Raw genomic sequence first — 9,482 nt, 5'->3', positions numbered from 1 at the left:
TGGGGGAGGGTAATGACAGTCTAGATGGCCTAGGAAGCAGGGCAGACAGCGTTTCCCTTGCCCACCCAGGAATGTTCTGCTTACAGTGGGACAAGACCTACCTACTGTCTGAGGTCACTGACTACACTTTCTGGAATAATTTCTAAAGTGCATTACTACAGAAGCGTAACTGTAAATGTATCTCAAATGCACCAAAGAGGAGGCGTTTGAGTAGTGCCTTTGGACCGTTAAATGGCTTCAGGATGACTACTCAGCTTTCCTAGTGATCTCTCCTCTTTGAGAAATTATGATCTGTTAAATTGTAAGGTCAATGAAGATAAGGCTCAATATTGAATCCCTAATGCCCATCACAGTACACAGCACCTATAAGCACAATATTCACTTTACAGATGAGGACTGAATGGCAAATTCCAAGACATTGGATAGTTTTGTCCAGAGGGCTAGCCACAACTTTTATCTATGTGTCCATCTGTAGAAACATATACCCAGAATTCCAACTAAACATCAGGAAAACCACTCCGTAACTAGAATGGGAGCAAGAATGCCCCTTCCCACATCTTCTTCATCTCTTAAGAGCCTCTGGCAATGGCTCCCATGACCTGGAGGGTCTTTCTCAAGGGAGGTGAAAGGCTTCAGGGGCTAAGAGGAGACAGTGGCTGTTAGAACCCCAGACTAATGCCAGTGACAAGAGCCAGCAGCACAACTCATGCCTTTGCCTGGTTTTGCTATTTACTACATGGCAAAGACAAGTTACCTAAAGTTTCTAAACCTGACTCGGTCCACCTATAAAGTGAATTAATGGTGCCTGTTTCAAAGAATTAACAGAACTAAATAATGTTTCTAAAATACCTGCCTTAATAGCTGCCCACACTAAAGTGCTCCAAAGATGCATTCTCTGCCAGAGTTCTCTGCTTGGCAATTCCAGCCTTAGGGTTGGCCCTTCTGCTTCCATGCTATTGCATTCACCTCCCTCTTTTCTCCTTCCTCATCTACTCCAGAACCCAACTACATTACAGAGCTCTTCTCCTAATCCTCTGATCCTTCATCAATGCAATCTGAAGTAGAAGAGCAAAATCCTAGCTACATTCGTGTGGGAACTGTCAGAGAATGCATTTCTGCTGGAAGTTGCTCTCTTCAACTCAAATGCCAGCGGCAGAAGGCATAGTCACAGACACAGGACAACCAGAGGACAGATGCTCTGACATAAAAAGGAAGACAATCATTTCTCAGAAGACATGCAGTTGCAATTTGCATTCTATGGGAAGAAGAGCAAACCCTGCTAAATTCCATCCCTAAGCAGATTTCTGCAATTATTTGAACTTAAAAATACAGATGTTAAAAAAACATGGGCTTACGGAGTTAGTTAAGTTTGTGCAATTGCAGATGGAAGGACTGAAAACTTTCTGAAATTGGTATTAAATCCCCTCATACAATAAAGGGACACTGCCAACACAGATGGCATAGTAGAGAAGAAAGACCCAGTGATGAAAAAAAGGAGAGGACCTCAGCAAGCCAATTCCTTCCATGAGAACACCACTGAGATGGCTAGTGCCAACCCAGTATCTATTCTCTGTTCCCACTTTACTGAAAGAACCCCTATGTTCTTGAAGGAGCCTCAGCTAGAAAACTCTACTACTTTTAGCCTCCTGGTGATAGGATTGGAGATAAGGTGCCATCAAGAGGCCATTGGCTGGAACTTATAAGAAAAACTCTTTCTAGGGGACTTGCTCAACCAGTAGGAACTCTTTCGTTCATCCCTGCAGGAGCTCCAGCAGCCATCTTATGACCACAAGACAACCCTGAGGATGGAGGGAAGCCGGTGGAGAGCGGAGCAGAAGACCTGAAGTCTGCGACACTGACAGTGCTATTATCACTCCATGTTACCCATGGACTCCTTTCCTCTAGACTTCCTTAATGTGACTGGGAAAAAATTCCCAAGATGTTTAAGCTGCTGTTACCTTGACTCAAGTGCAGTTCTTAACTGATACTTACATCTAATCTAGATTTCCATCAGTTTCCTTTATGAAAAGAGGATTGTAAGTTAGTTTCAGAACCTTATTACTTTTCTTGGTAATTATATATGAATTCTGGCTTTTAACGGTTGAACAAAATTCATACCAATAGTTCTAAGTGTAGGTTCAATCCTCCTTAACTAGTCTTTTTTGTTGCCTTTTAAAATTAGCAGACTCTGTTAGAGATAGCTATCTACACTGGGTGGACACCATCTAAAAACTGGTTCAAGGATCATGCCCATACTAAGTAGGTGAGGTAAGAGGCTGTTTAGCACATCTTATTCCCATTTGTGTTCCACAGTACATCAGCATGTTTCTCTTCGAAGACTTTCTAAGGACTTTTCATCAACAGTAACATGAGAAACACAGGAGTTAAAAGACCCTCTCATTATGAAGCCTCTCTGGGTCCCACTATCCAGCTAGTCCAGGAAAATCCAGAGATGTAGGAGCCACTTTGTGGAAAGCCTTAAAAATTTGCCACCTGTGCCTCACTCTACGTTTCCAGTCTTTCTTTCTGGATCAAGCTCAGTCAGTATGAGAAGCACATGGGAACCAGAGGGGATCAGGCAGATACTTGAGGAGAGAAGAGTCAGGTGATTTTCCTGTAGTGGACTTAGGCTTGGCTCTCTCCTAGCCATCTTTTGTACACAAAAGTTCCAAGAACTCTGAGCATATATTAAATTCGGGACCATCCAAATGAGTGTTCGTGATACATAAATACAAAAACAGAATGATTTCAGCAGGAAAATTTATTTCCTGTACTTAATTTTACCTGTTTCTTGGTGCTATACAAATGCAAATAAGTGTATACACTTCTTGAGCAGTGTTACATAAATATAAAATGTGATTCTTGCATATGTTTCAACCACAAAGACACATAACTTGGTAGTCTACAGAAAGACTTGTTCTTTTACAAATTAAATAGGAACACTTGTACCGTTTCAGCTGGTTGTCTGAGTCTGTAACTGGAAAACCCAACCTTCTATTCTGTGGTTTTAAATCTAGTCCCTTCAGCAAATAGCTAATCGATATTTTAAAGTCCTAGTTGACATCTGGTGAGCAACAGTGGGATTTCCTTTCCTCTTGAGATCTTTCTATGAGGTGGCCCTCTCTCGGTGGTGTGCCTGACAACATGAACCTTTTTCCTCTGGAAGCAACATGCATGGCCAGAGGAGGATTCCTAGGGAAGCTCTCCCACAGCCCTGATCCACCATCACACTGTGTCCAGCCTGCACCCTACCTTGGCTTGATTTTAGCATCAATCCTAATTTTTTTTCTTTTAGGTTTTTGTAAGAGGAATGGGGTACATTCCTTTTTTGGTGAAAATCATGTACAATTCTTGTCCACCACACCAACTAGAGCTGATTAAGAAAGGCATATGCCCATCGGATGGGGTATTTTCACAGCAGCACAGGCAGGAGACTCCACAGTCCTGATCAGACCTGGGCCTTTAAGGCCATTGGAGATGCACAGTTAGTCTGGATCAGATCCAAGGTCCCCGAACACCCTGGTCACTTCACTGCTCTTGGATAGTGAGTGGTAGGGCTTGCAGACCCTAAAGAGGCAGAAAACCTCTCTTGTTTGTGGAGACTTTAATCCTCTCAGGAGAGTTTTGTTTCTGTTGGAAATCCAAGACTTTGCAAGCAAACATGATAAGATTTCCAAAGTCACTAGGTGAATATAATGAGTGTAGGGCTTAGAATTCTTAGTTGGGGTGAGGGGAGGGAGGTGGGAACTGGCCTAAGTGTTCTCTTTCATTAGAGTCTCTATAGGTAATGAGTTCCCTACTTAACCAAAGAAAAGCAGTGGAAGCTGCTTCCCCCTCGCCTATTAAAAGTAGAAAGATGGGTATCTTTAATTGAAAGCAAGGCATCACAAAATTCTTTAATTATAGGCTCAAAGGGGCTTTGAGCTCATCTTGTATCTCCTTGGCTTTCAGCAGGAGGACATTAAACCTTCCTAAAAAGATAAGACTCAGCCTATTTTTAAACATACCCAGAGAGGGCATTCTGTCTTCTGTTCCTTTGTGAGACCAGGGAATTTTTTTCCCTTTCTAACCTCACCACAGGTGAACTTTTCCTATTACTAACCTGAGCCTTCACATTAGAATTTGGCTTGGTTTGCTCAGTGGAAATGGTGATCAGCTGGACACCATTAGCCTTTTCTAAACTGCACGTCCATTTGTCCTAGATGAAATTATAACAATTAATTAGGTTATTTGGGTTTAAATTAATAAATTTGGAGCTAGATGGTGACTGACTCATTCCCTGACAAAAGAATGCCATCTTTTTCTCATGTGTTTTTCTTTCTCTGCTATCAGCCCCAATGCTGTTTCCTTTTACTTATTGATTTAATTTTATTGTTGTTCAATTAGTCGTTTCAATTTTTCCCCCGTTGCTCTCCCCTGCCCCGCCCAACCCCCTGCCCTCACTCTCAGTCAATCCCCACCCTGTTGTCCATGTCCATGAGTCATTTATACTCATTCCTTGACAAGACCCTTCCCCTTCTTTCCCTCTGTTACCCCCCTCCCCCCTCACCTCTGTCACTGTCAGTTTGTTCCTTGTTTCCATGTCTCCGGTTCTATTTTTCTTGCTTATTTGTTTTGTTCATTAGGCTCCACTTAAAGGTGAGATCATATAGTATTTGTCTTTTGCTGCCTGGCTTATTTCGCTTAACATAATACCCTCCATTTCCATCCATGCTGTTGTGGAGGGTAAGAGTTCCTCACTTCTTTTCTGCTGCACTGCACAGTATTCCATAGTATTCCAATGTGCCACAGTTTTTTCATCCACTCCTTTACTGATGGGCACTTCAGTACTTGGCTATTGTAAATAACGCTGCTATGAACATAGGGGTGCATAAGTTCCTTTGAATTGGTATTTCAGGATTCTTAGGGTATAATCCCAGCAGTGGAATCGCTGAATCAAAAGGTGGTTCCATACTGTTTTCCACAGTAGCTGCACTGGTCTGCATTCCCACCAACAGTGCACTAGGATTCCCTTTTCTCCACATCTTCACTAGCACTTGTTGTTTGTTGATTTGCTAGTGATGGCCATTCTGACAGGTGTGAGGTGGAATCTCATTGTGGTTTTAATCTCTGATGGTTAGTGCTGTTGTGCATCCTTTCATATGTCTATGGGCTCTCTGCATGTTCTCCTTTGAGAAGTGTCCAGGTTCTTTGCCCATTTTTAAATTGGATTGTTTGTCTTCCTGATGTTGAGTCATATGAGTTCTTTATATATTTTGGAGATCAAACCCTTGTCTGAGGGATCATTGGCAAATAGGTTTTCCCTTATGGTTGGTTCCCTTTTTATTTTGCTGATGTTTTCTTCAGCTGAGCAAAAGACTTTTAGTTTGATGTAGTCCCCATTGTTTATTCTTTCCTTTATTTCCCTTGCCCTAGGAGATATATTGGCAAAAATATTGCTGCATGTGATATCTGAAATTTTACTGCCTAAGTTTTCCTCTAGGACTTTTAAGAGTGTCACGACTTATATTTAAGTCTCTTATCGATCTTGAGTTTATTGTGGTGTATGGTGTAAGTTGGTGGTCTAGTTTCATTTTTTTTGCATGTCCCTGTCCAGATCTCCCAACACCATTTCTGGAAGAGGCTATTTTTGCTCCATTTTATGCTCCTGCCCCCTTAGTCAAATATTAATGACCATAGAGACTTGGGTTTATTTCTGGGCTCTCTCTTCTGTTCCCCAATGCCGTTTCTCCCTTCCCTGTCTCTCTTCCACATTGCATGTATGTGCACGTGCACACACACATTACAATAGATGTGCACATTCACACTCTGGTACCTTTTTAAAATCTCTCTTTAAACAATTGATTAACATTTAGACCTTGGCTTTCACTGTTTACAACAAGGGGTAATAGTTAAGGGCACAGACTCTGGAGCCCACTGTCAGTACTTAAGGTGTGACTCTGGGACCTTGAGCACATTTTGTAATCTCCCTATATATCTATTTTATCATCTGTAGAATGGAGACAATAGTAGTATCTACTTATACGGTTGTGGAAAGAATTAATGAGTTAATGCACAAGAAGCCTTTAGAATAGTGTCTCGTGCTCTAATTGTAAATGCTATATAGTTGTGAGCTATTGCTACACTCTCCTTGAAGCAAAGGGACATTTGGAGGCATTAAACTATTCCTGGTATTCCAGGAGGCATGAGTTTGAGAAAGAAAAGGAGTTGGACTCAAGTTTAAGGATAGTGAAGAAGCAGAGAGTCATCAAGGCGAAAGATTTTTAAAAAGACAAAAAGTAAATAAGAGACAGAAGAAAAACTATAGGGAAAGAGCAACAGCAGGCATTTATTTTAATGGGGAAAAGTAGAAAGAGAACAATGAAAGGGAAAAGAAAAGAAACAAGAAAAGAAAAAGGGAGATGAGTAAAAAGGTGGACATGAAAAAGAAAAGAAAAAGAGGACTGGAAGTTAGAAAATTAGAAAAAAAAATCCATTGAAATGAGAAAAAAACTCCATTCATAGTTTGAATTGGGTATCAGGAAAAGGAGTGGAAGAGAAAACAGAAATGTTGGATATCATCATTATCATCGGCAGCCGTCCGTCTCGAGAGACGATGGTGTAGCTTCTTAAGAGTCTATCTGCACCGCCGAGAATGGTTGTGCAGTCCGACTCGGGAGTGACACGGTATCTGTCTCCTCCCGTGTTGACGCTGGAGTGTCCTCTCCAGTGAAGCTGAAGCTACAGAGCCTGGGCAGGGTGATATGGAGGGTCTGCTGTTGCCCATGCAGCAGACCCCCCCTCTCTTCGCAGCTGAAGGGTCCAAGGGAAAGACGGAGTCAATACAGCTTGGTTTCAGGTGTGCCACAGGAGTTGCCGGTGTTGACTACAACGTCAAACCGCCTTAGGGACTCCGGCTCCGGATTTTCTGTCGGGGTTTACTCCCTTAGCCTTTCCCCTGAAGAGGTATGCCGCAAGGCAGCGGAGGTTTTTTGGAGTCAGAGTTTTCCTTCTCTGATGTGCCCTGACTGGAAGTTGAACCAGCGACACTTAGCTCGCAGGCCGACGCTCAATCCACTGAGCCAAACCAGCCAGGGACGAATGTTGGATATAGAAGTAGGGAAACTTGGGACAAAATTAATGGGGAGGGGATAGAAGTGATAACATGAAAAGTTTTATTTGCAGCAACAGGCCTCTGTGTTTTTAAATTATGGGAAATTTACATCAAAAATTAACACATCCACGATACACTAAGCTTCTTTACCTCTCCTATTTCAACTTGCTTCTGAGTCCGCCTAGGACTTAGTCCTTAAGGTTTGCCCCGACCAGATGTCTGTCTTCCGTCTTGTGGGCTCTGCCCTACAAGGCCTAAGTGTAGTGATCCAGCCTTCATTGCACTTCCACTAAATACCGGAGCCATCAAGTGAAAATTTAGCTTCGGAGAAAATATTCACACCCTTTTCCTTCTCCAAACATTTATAAACCTCTAAGGGAAGATGGTACTTTAATTTTTTTTAAAATTATTTCTCTTAAAGGCATTCCCTCCACCCCCGCCACTCAGGTTCTTTTTGGTCAATTTAGAACGGGAGGACAAAATGACAGAGTACTGCAGGGATACGCCGCTTTCAGGGCTCCAAACCGCCCTCCTCACCAAAAGGAATTCATCACCCAGTCCCTTGAAAACAAGAGAGAGGCTGGCTAGATTGAGGTTTAAAATAAAAATACTTTTTCTTTTACGTATTATTAAATTATCAGTTTGGTGCTAAGTAAGTCCCCCTGTTGGAGGAAGTCGAGCGGCCTTAAAGGGCCCTCTAAACAGGCGAAGTGCATGGACCTCGAGCGTCTCCTCACGCCGGGGTGAGCTTGGGCCGCCGCCGGAGTCACAAAGCCAGACGCGGCGCGAGTCTCCGCCCCGGACTCAGGAGACTGCGGCAGCGCGCTCCGCTGCCGGGCGGCTCCTGAAGGCCGAGAGGAGACGCGACTCCCACAGACACGTGACCTCCCAGCCGCAGCTTCCAGCGACCCAGATCTGTCCCCGGAACCCGCGCCGCTCGGCGGGGCGGGCCGGGGGACACGTAACGACGGCCCCAGCGCCTGCTGCGCCCCAGTGCTTGTGCATTCGGTGTACTCCTCCCCTTGTTTCACGTGCCTCTGGCAATAATGACTGTTTCGGGGATCACCCAGGCGAATGTAGATCTTACTCGGTGAAGGAAGAAAAGACCTTTGGTTTTACATCTAACCGTTATACATCTCCATCCCACTCCCGCAGACCCACGTAGCGGCAGCGGGGCCTGAGACTTGGGAGTCCCACAGGGCATGCTTGCCCTTGGCCTCCAAGGTCCTTTGCCGCTGGCTGTGCCACCTATCGGTGCATATCTCCGGTTACCACCCGGTAACTCTCACTAGCAGTGAGTCATGTTCCCGGGATGGCTCTGGGGAAAAGGTAGCAAGAGTCCCGCTGGCCCGTGCTTCCTCTGGCTGGTCGCAGCGGCTGCAGGAGGAACGAGCGCGCCCTCGCGCGCGCGCGCACGGGTTCCCCGCGCAGTGATGTGGCAGCAGCGGCAGGTCGGATCACGTTGCTGGCCCTGTGCTGGGTACCCGTTTCAGACAGGATTAAGGAGGGAGGCTTTGGAGGTGCCAGCGGTAGTAAACGTGGGCTCTGCACACTCCGGGCGTCGCTTATCGCACGAGGAGGGGGTTGAGGGGTAGAGGAAGCACGCTGCGCCACCCCGGACACTGAGGGGCGACGGAGTTTAGCTGGCGAGTGAAAATGCTGCATTGCTTTTCGGCGGTAGCCCCTCTCGTGCCACCCCCTCCTTTTCCCTCCCCTCCCCGCCGCGTTCCTCTGGGAGCACCAGAGGCCCCAAACGTCATCTGCTGCTGTGATTAGTGGCACCGCAATTCCGGCTGCTGTGGGAAGTTTGGGTGGCCCAGGGACACTTTCGCCAAAAGACACTTGAATTGCGACATTCTGACCCAGTGACTTTTTCATTTATCTTAAATCTTCCTGGGAGAGGATTTCAAGTTGTCCCTTTGCGGGGCAACCTCCAACCAAGGCCAAGGAATCCCCCGGGCCACTGAGCAGTGTGCAAACAAGTCTTCAAATTCTCCTTCGGGACTGAAGTTTACCCACCGCGAATTAAATACTCTTTCTCTTTTCTTTCTCTGGTCCAAACCAACAGCACAGTCGGTGGAAAAGGCAAAAAGACACGTTCACGTTCCTGCACGGTAGTGACGGACAGACTGAGGGAGTCACATTTCCAAGCTGAGGAAGCCCTGGCTGCCCCGCACCTCCGGCACCCCCCGGCACCCCTCCCCCTCCCCCAGCTGACTGCGTCGCCTTTGGGAAGATGAATAGCTTGGCTGAAGTTGTTTTTCCTTTCCGGTGGCCCTGATCAGGTGTCCCCGCCCCCTCCCGCCGTTCGCTTTCCCTCGCAGCCTTCTACTGTCGCCCCCTCCCGGCCCGGCCCCTCCTCCCCCGCCCCCCTCCGGGCTGGACCGCG

General features: G+C 45.7%; 1 pseudogene; it reads left to right on the top strand.

Annotated features, from left to right (window-relative positions):
• Positions 1-117: 117 nt before the first annotated feature.
• Positions 118-223, top strand: LOC150011514 (small nucleolar RNA U3; annotated as a pseudogene).
• The last annotated feature ends 9,259 nt before the right edge of the window (positions 224-9,482 follow it).

This window comes from Furipterus horrens, unplaced genomic scaffold, assembly GCF_987537825.1.
Source record: "Furipterus horrens unplaced genomic scaffold, mFurHor1.1.pri manual_scaffold_4, whole genome shotgun sequence".
NCBI lineage: Eukaryota > Metazoa > Chordata > Mammalia > Chiroptera > Furipteridae > Furipterus > Furipterus horrens.
Note: the sequence above shows the minus strand (reverse complement) of the source record. Positions and strands in the feature narration are given on the sequence as shown.